This window comes from Leptonychotes weddellii, chromosome 4 (assembly GCF_054177405.1).
Source record: "Leptonychotes weddellii isolate Sample4059 chromosome 4, ASM5417740v2, whole genome shotgun sequence".
NCBI classification, from domain to species: domain Eukaryota; kingdom Metazoa; phylum Chordata; class Mammalia; order Carnivora; family Phocidae; genus Leptonychotes; species Leptonychotes weddellii.
The window spans coordinates 145,834,487-145,843,926 of NC_138372.1; the positions used below are offsets into that span (position 1 = coordinate 145,834,487).

General features: G+C 37.3%; 2 pseudogenes; one reads left to right on the plus strand and one right to left on the minus strand.

The window, feature by feature from the left end:
- Positions 1–419: 419 nt before the first annotated feature.
- LOC102730909 (homeobox protein NANOG pseudogene) lies at positions 420–1,615 on the minus strand (annotated as a pseudogene).
- A 1,577-nt stretch (positions 1,616–3,192) lies between these two features.
- Positions 3,193–4,758, plus strand: LOC102732632 (BH3-interacting domain death agonist pseudogene; annotated as a pseudogene).
- The last annotated feature ends 4,682 nt before the right edge of the window (positions 4,759–9,440 follow it).

Here is a 9,440-nt window from a genome sequence, read left to right on the forward strand (position 1 = left end):
TTTTTTTTTTTAAGTGGGTATTTTATTTATTTGTACTTAAACCTATAAACGAATCAGCCAAACTGGTACTATTATCATGATACATTAAAATACAAAACATCTTTCTACAAATACTAGAATAATGAACAAATTAACAGTTCTAGTAAAACATCACAAGGGACAGAGGAAATCAATGAAGCACATTATAGCTTAACCCTTCACCGTTAACAATTGAGGTTATTAACAAGAAAAGCCTCACAATCTCAGAAAATACAAATTATCCTTCATCACATGTCTTTGTATCTTCACTTCCTATTCTTGAGGTTAGATTCTAGAGCCTAAAGATATCCACATTAGGATTGTATCTAGTTATCTATAGCCAGAAACACCTTTTATCATGTTGTCCATAGCAGCCAACGCTACTGAAACCTCTTTGACTCCAATTGTACCCCCTCAATGGACACAATAATAATAATGGGAAACAGAATATTGAGGCAGAGCTATATAGGACCCTTAAAGACAAAGCCTAGGAGAAGTAATACAGCCACCGCCCAAATTGAGATCGAATAATATACTCATCGTCACACATCTTCAGGCTGTATGTTCACAGAGTAATTTGGGAACAAATTCCTTATTTGCTGGGTACTAAAATACTTCACAGATTGTTGTATTACACTATGGCTTTCCCCAAAAGTTTCTAAGATGGACTCCAAATCGCTGATGGAATTTTGCTGGGACTGGATCTGGGGCTGCAGGGATTCCTCTCCACAGTTCTAGAGCTGATTGTTCCAGGCTTGGGGGCACCAGGTCTGACTGGCCCAGGAATGGTTGCTCCAAGACTGGCCGTTCCAGGAGTGGTTGCTCCAAGACTGGCTGTTCCAGGTCTGGTTGCTCCAATTCGGGTTATTCCAGGTCTGGTTGCTCCATATTGGAAGGTTTCCGGAAGTGTTCCTCAGGTATCCCTGGTGGTAGGAATAGAAGCCTGGGTATTCTGTGGTTGCTGTGCTGTTCTGAGTCACACTCTTGCTCTCCTTTGGCCAATGTTTTTTCTGCCACCTCTTACATTTCATTCTCTGGTTCTGGAACCAGGTCTTCACCTGCTTATAGCTAAGGTTCAGAATGTTGGCAAGTTCTTGCATCTGCTGGAGACTGAGGTATTTCTGTCTCTGAAATCAATCATTGAGGACATAGAGTTGGGTCTGAGAGAACATAGTCCTGATCTTCTGTTTCTTGCTCTAGTTCATATCTTCCTTCCTCACTGTTCTCTCCTCTCCAGAAGTGGGTGGTAGTTTTACCCTGGGACTGGTGGAGGAGTCGGGGCTGTCCTGAACAAGCAGATCCATGGACGAAGGAAGAGGAGAGACAGTCTCCGCGTAGGGTGTCTCAGCAGATGACATTTGCAGGGACGCATAATTTTCTTCAGGCCCATAAATCTCAGGCATTGGAGAAGAGTCCCTAGAACTGGGTGCTTCAGGGCCAGGCAGGCACTGGGGCAGAGTTGGATCTGCACTCATGTTGGTGAGTTGAGGGTAGACGGAAAAAAAAAAAAAAAAGGAGCAAGATTGTAAGAATGGCCCAGGTTTATGGATCTAGGTGGAAGAGCTGAGAGGAGTAGGAACACCTCCAGATGTTAAGAGTCTGAGAAAGACAAGATGAAGTGCGTCACCACCCCAATAGTAAGAGCCAACCAGCCTGCCATATGGAGCCTGCCATAGGCTTTTTGATAGACACATTTTATTACCCTAAGAAATTTGGTTTGTTCCTTGATTGCTGAAAAGTTGTTTATATGTATTTTTAATTTTAATGTTGAATGTATAACTTCAGTCAAGCACTTTTTTCTGAACCTAGTGAGATAATCCTTTTCTTTACATGGTCTATGCAGCTTTAAGCAATGATGGGATATATAATCTCTAGCTGGTTGGCCATGATCCCAGCTAAAACGTTATGGGTTATGGATTATATTACTACAATTATCAGTTTTTACAACATAAATTTATACTGCTTCATGCATTGATTAGAAAGCATTTGCTCTAGGGTGCCTGGGTGGCACAGTTGGTTAAGCGACTGCCTTCGGCTCAGGTCATGATCCTGGAGTCCTGGGATCGAGTCCCGCATCGGGCTCCCTGCTCGGCAGGGAGTCTGCTTCTCCCTCTGACCCTCCTCCCTCTCATGCTCTCTGTATCTCATTCTCTCTGTCTCAAATAAATAAATAAAATCTTAAAAAAAAAAAAAAGAAAGAAAGCATTTGCTCTATTTCAAATCCCTGGAACAATTTATATGTGAGGTATTATTTCTTTCCCCCTCTGTGCCTGGTGTTTTATTTTCTTTGACTCTTTCTCCCTCTTCCCTCCCTTCCTTTCTCCCTCCCCTGTTTCCTTCCTTCCTTCCTTCTTTCCTTCCTTCTCCCCTCTTGGGGGATTGATTCAATCTTTTTAAACTTTATAGTTAATTAATGTTTTCTATTTCATACTGAGTTAATTTTGGTAAGCTATATATATTTTTTTGTGTATTGACTATTTTCTCTAAATTTTCAAGTTTAAGTATTCAAAATATATTCTTTTTATATATCTTTTTAAAAATCACTGCTATATTCCCCTTTTTAATTCTTTTTAAAACTTTTTTTTATTATTATTATTTTTAAAGTAAGCTCTAGAGATCAAGAGTCACATGCTCCAGGGACTGAGCCAGCCAGGCATCCCTTCCCCTTTTTAATTCTTAATATTGTTTATTTGGAACTTATTTTGTTTCCCTTGATCAGCCTTGTGAGTGGTTTGTCTAGTTCATTAATTTTGCTTTTTAAAAAACCAATATTTATATTTCAGGATCTTCTCTATTGCGTTTTTGTTTTCTGTTATTAATTTCTTATTTTATATTTATAAAGCTTATATTTATACAGCTTTTTATTTTTATATTTATACAGTTTATTTTCCATTAGCATTTTAAGGGTATAATTATAGTACTTTTCACTACATTTAGTATTAAGTATTTTCTGATTTCTATTATTTCATCACACTTACTCAGAAATATGCTTTTAAAATTTTAATTTATTTTATTATTGTTTGTTTATCTTTTGGATATTGATTTCTTACTAATGGTAAACTTGACAAAACATTGTTCTTTTGAAATATGATTAGTTTTCCTTTTGAGTCAAATAAATAGACAGTACCACTGTCTTCTCTGCAAATGCTTGAAAACTGTATTTTCTGATTGTTGACTGCAGGGTTAATTGTGCCCATTATTAATTTGTAATCAGATTATTCAAATCTTTATTCTTCAAAATTTTCCCCATTGATCTATTTCCCCATTATGAGAGTTGTGTTAAACTGTATTTTATTATAATTGTGGATTTGCTCATTGCTTTTTACAATTATGTATATTTTTTCCTAATACATTTTAGGCTATGATATTAACTTCATTTTTTTGTTAGTTAACATTCAAACTTTCTGTGGTCTTATGTCTTATATATGCTGATTTTAAGTTGTAAATAGTTAGGTTGTATTTTATCCAATAAGGTAACCTCTTTTTATTTTTACCTGTTGAGTTTAATAAATTTATATTCTTGGTGCCTTGGGGACTTTGCCTCCACCTCACCTCACCTGGCACCCAGCACCACGCCCCCCAGCTGCCCACCTCTCAGCCTCCTGCCACAACTGGTGGGTGAGGAGTTCAGTCTGGAATGCCCAAGAAACTTAATAGCTGGAGCAAGCAGCAAAAGTATGACATCTAATAAATTATGGACATAAGAGCCTTTTAAAGTTTTATCCCCCTTGGAGGCTGCTGACTTGGAACACCTGCAAAGCCAGAAGCAAGTCAGAACCCTGCAAGGCTGCCTGGGCCATGGATTCTAAGGTCAGCAATGTTCAGCCCTCCAGGATGAATGCATCACAAACTTGCTGGTGTTTGGCTTCCTCTAAAACTGCTCCAACTATAATCTCCACAAAGAGTTGGAGGTGTTGAGCCATGAATAGCTCGTAGCAGCTTACCTGCAGGGGGACCATGATGATGAGCTACAGACAATGGCAACTTCCTGAAATGTGAGCCACTCAAATGGCAGCCACTTCCTGAAAAGTGAGGAGACAGATTCTGAGAGGAAATCATCCAGGATCTCACCAGGCAACTCACCCAAATGGAGTGAGTTGGATGCCGGATGGATCACAGCATCCACTCAAGACTAGTGTATAACCTGGCAATGCAGTTTATGAGTGTAATCCTGTGGGAGGAAGACAGAAGGAAGTACCTCACTGCTGTGTTGGAGCAGGTCATGCAGGCTGATCCTAAAGACATGGAGAAAGAGAAGACCAAGCTGATGTTGACCATACTGTTGGCCAGAAAGGTGACCAAAAACACACCATCCTTGCTGCACAGTGTCTTTTGCACAACAGTGAACTTTATTAACCAAAACCTACTCACCTATGTGAGGAACTTGGTCAGGAATGAATGGGCTGAGTGGACAGCTCTTCAAAAGTATGACTGGTTAAAACTTGATATGGTGACAACTGTATACATTTCTCCAGCGGAGATGGAGCTGTGGCCTTTTAAACAAAGTTCTTAGAGAAGATAGGCAGGAGATAATACCTATTTATTTCTTACTACTTTAAAGAGGATATTTTAAGCAGGTAATCCATTTAGAAATCTTTACATTAACATGCTTGAGTGAAAATGTCAACTTGTACATATTTCAGTGAGTTTCATGCCATCTTCTAAATCCCCTACACACTGTGCCTTTATCTTATTTCAGCTGTATGGGTCTTCACTTGAAATTAAATTGAGGAACAGATTGTAAGGCAGAAGTAAAAAAAAACACATTTTTTTTTATTTTAAAAAACAACTTTACTGTTTATTAAAGTGCAGCCTTGGGGCATGGTCTTACAGCAGGCGTGTTTGAGGAGAGCAAGGACTGGAGACAGATGCACATACCCCTCACAAACGAAAAACATCTTAATACTATCTTAATACTAAAAAAGTAAAGTATTCTCATTTAAAAACCAAACAGTATGAGAGGTTCTGGACTAAAGTTCTGTCCTCAAACAAGGGAAAAATCAGGCCTCAAGAGCATGTGTTTGATTATTTTTTTTTCAATTTGATTTCCTTTTATTTGAGTCAAGAAGGACCACAGGCAATTAAAAGATGTGGAAGTAATTTAAGGGCCCATGTCAACCTCAGTTTCCAAAATTGCGTAACTAAATGCACCTTTTCTCTTTCCAGGAAGTCAAAGCTTTGATAAAAATTTTAAGCTAATGGAGTACCAGAAGCTACTGCATACATCCCCATAGGGGAATGTCTGTTAATAATCTTATGTTTTTATTTTCCTCCCATATGCCTCAGCTGATCCTTGCCCAAGAAGCTACATCTGAAGAAAATAGGTTTCTAGTCATAAAAGATGAAAGAATGGTTAGACTTTTAAAAAAATTCAACACTTGAGGTGGTTCCCTTTCTTAGAGACACAGTCAGAATGCAAGTAATAACAAAAGCAAGTCACTTGGGTAGTGCCAAAATAAACCAGTGAGAGCTTACATTTTAGAAGCAGTGCAACCCCGATAAGCATTTCCTAGGATTCTGTTTAAAAGTATGATAGTGGATTCTGGGTCCATATCACACATGTTACTGTTACTCTTACCAGTAACACTCTTGCTACTGTGAATATGACACTCTGGGGAAGCATATGAACAAGATTAATTAGGTACTCAATACTTTTTTGTTACCAGAAACACTTTTCTCTTCCTTGAGAGTTTAATCAGAAAAGAAGAAAAATGACTATATTGTTCAGTATTAAATACATACCACACTAGGGCTGGGTCTCAATCTGATATCTGCAATATGTTGCAAATACTAAAAGCAGTACTAAAAGCCATGCAGTATGAAGGCTACCATTTGGAACTAAATCTTCCAGTAACACTATTAAAAATAAATTAATTAATTATATTCTTTATTATTACTGATAAATTTATGCTTATATCATCTTATTTTATGCTTTCTGGATATACAGCTTCTTCAATGTACAATTTGATATTTCCAGATAATATATTTATTTTTAAAATGTGTTCAAAAATTGTTTTAATTCTTGTTCCCCAACACCCCTTGCACTGAATTGAAGTTTATACATTTTATTTTTGTTTTTGAAGTTAATCTTAAAATATCAACACCTATACTTTATTTAGCAATGATTAATATTAATTAATTTTTTTACTTTTCTCTCCTCCACCCCCACTCAACATCAAGTTCTGTATAACAGTTTGAACTTGCCACTGCCCTTTTGTCTTACACCTGAACTTGTAGGTTGAGTTCTGCAGTTTGTTTTTCCTGAAAACTGTGCCTAATATTGATTAAATTCCTGGTACATATTGTTAAATTAGAGCTTGTAAGCTCAGGCCCACTAGGGCATTATTTGAGAGAATTCTGTAAGGCTTAAGAAGAGGATGTGTTCTTCCAAAGGATATTTTAGTTGGTGTCTTGACAAGGGTGTTACCAGCCTGGGATGGCTTTTTATGGTAACTCTCAGTACTGGAGTGTCTGGACAACACAGATAGTGACAATTCAATACCAACATACAACAGGACAGACTTTTGTTATGAATTCCTATGGGGAGACTCTTTTTTCTACTTAGAGCCTAAATCAGTCAGATAAACTTTCTCCTTTTTCCTCGCCTATCCTTGTGCTAAGAGTGCAGCCTTTCAACAGCTCTGTCCTTACATAGAAATAAGGCATGGCTCTAGTTCCACAGATAGCCCTGCTCCCCTTTCTCCACCAGATTCTCCTTGTTTGTTTAAGTCTAGCAAATGCCTCCTAAATAACCCAAACTTCAGGACTACTTGTCCCGCAGTGTTTCACTTTCTTCTCTTGCTTCAGGGTCCATAGATAGAGGTAAGAATTAAATAAGAAATGTTTAAATGTTTTACTGATCAGCTGTCCAGACACTTCATTTTATATCTGACAACAATGAGGAGCAGAACTGAGTTTTACTGACTTGACCACATGCAGATGTTTTCTGATGCGGAAGTAGTTGGGAGGTTATTAGTAATGTTAATCAACAACATTTATGAAGTTTCTGGCACATAATGCACACACAAAATAGTCCCCTCCCCATCTGTTGTCATTTCCCCTGTCACCCAAAGTTTTATGCTTCTGAGCAGCCACAGTAAAGACTCAAAGAACACTACCCTCATCCAGTTCTCTTTGTAAGATTGATAATATAACAAATAATAGGTTTTCTTCTTTTTCTTAGTATATTTCTAGTCCCCAAAGAAATCAAAAATGTTATGATTCATTAACATAGAACTTGTCCCAGCTCCTGTTAGACTAACTGGAATGAGAACCAATCAAATTTTTCATTACCTGAGAATAGCTATAATTTTAAAATATATGTATCTAAATGTAATTTAAATTTTCTTTAATCTTACATTTAAGTACTTGACACATTGAACTTGTAGCAATAAGCTGAATGTTATTCTACAGTGTACACAAATTCATAGTTAATGGAAAATGGTATAGAAAAGACATTATATAAACCCTTTTCTTTCCTTATTTAAAAGTCTCACCTGTCTTAGCTGAACAGGCTGCAGCTTTAAGATAGAGTTGAATTGTATGATTGGATTCTCTTTTTAATTGCTCTGTAACAGACTTCACAGAACCATGTCAAGTTTAAGAAGAGTTACAAAAGAGAGTTTCACCTCAGTTGTACCTGTCACAAAGAGAGCTGTTGAAACATGGATAATGGGCGTGTGCCCTGGGTTTCTTTGATTTAATTGCCTGAGGCCTCCTCTGTAGTAATAAGTCTGGCTAAGGTTTTCAGAGTGAAAGTTGCTAGACTGTAGAGCTATTTAATAAAAACCTTTCTGACTGACTTTCAAGATACTCAGTCTCCCCAAAGACAGGAAAGCCTAGTTTTAAAGAAAAAAAAAATAGATTAATTGATCTTCATGTGAAACTTTCTAGATAACTAGACAGATATTAACCTTTCTGAAAATTCAGAGTTAAATCCTTGCTGCTTGAAATATGTCGCTTTGATAAAGTTAAACCATCCATGAAATGAACTTGAACATTATGGAGTACAAACAAGAAGATGATTATTTTATCATCAACTTTATTAACACAATTTATTAAAGGTCCTGGCTGTGGTACAGGGAGGACTAAGTGAGGTACTATAGGGAATTATAAGGGAAAAAGCTTGTTCGGCCCAACTAGGGTTTTAGTCCTGAGAAGAACCTCTGGAAGGCCTGAGAAAGGGGAGCCAACTTTACTGAACCAAGGGAATTTAAAAGGAAATAACCACCCTGTTTTCACTGTAATTGGTCCCTTTGAGGCCAGCTTTGCCTGAAGCAGATATAATTTCAAAAGGAGGCAGACAACCCACTTGGATTCTTCTTTAAAGAATCTGAGGGGAAGCATGGGATTAAAGATTGGGGACATATTCCTTGGAGCTTTTCCTGTCATTGAGGCAACATCTCTGTTTAGCTCATGGGATATCTTGGACTTTTCTTGAATCTTTTATTTTTACATTTTATCACTCCTGAGTTTGCTGAGTCCAGTTGTATAAATATCTGAATTGTGACTTTATTTATTTATTTATTTATTTTTAAAAGATTTTTTATTTATTTATTTGACAGAGAGAGACACAGCGAGAGAGGGAGCACAAGCAGGGGGAGTGGGAGAGGGGGAGAAGCAGGCTTCCCGCTGAGCAGGGAGCCCGATGCGGGGCTCGATCCCAAGACCCTGGGACCATGACCTGAGCCGAAGGCAGACGCTTAATGACTGAGCCACCCAGGCACCCCTGAATTGTGACTTTTAAACCATATGCTTAATTGTTAATGCTGATAAGGAAGTACAGTTGTAAATATACACAGAACATGGTATATCTATATCTGTCTATGCATATCTATGCATCTATCTATTAAAAATAAATGAGTTATTATAAATTGTTGATTAGAACAATGCAATTATTTCTGAAATAAAACTCTTTCTTCCCAGAAAATCATGAAAATAAAACAAAGATTTATTAAACACCTATCTAATAAAGAGCAACATGCCAGATATTGTTAAGGACACAAACATGAAGGCATGGTCCGTGGCTGTGAAGTACTCACAATATAATAATGGACACAAAATAACTTTAACACATGACAGAAATTGATGAGTGCCACAAGAAAGAAAGAAGACAATCTCTGTACTAATTTAGAATGAATGCTGTTTCTTATACTTTGAGTATCAGAATTTCTGGGACCTTGGACATTATGCAGATTCGTATTCCCCCCCTTCCAGGATGGACCTAGAATTTGCAATGTTAATTAAATCTCCAAGTGATTGTAATGATTGGTCTGTGGACCACAATTGGAGAAACATCTCAATAAGTAGAAATATTATTTATGGCTAAGGATGATGAGGAAAAACCGTGTTCATGAAGCATGTAGGACTTTTGTTGGCTCTCAAAACTAGAATTTTAACAGAATGGAGATAGGGAGAGAGGA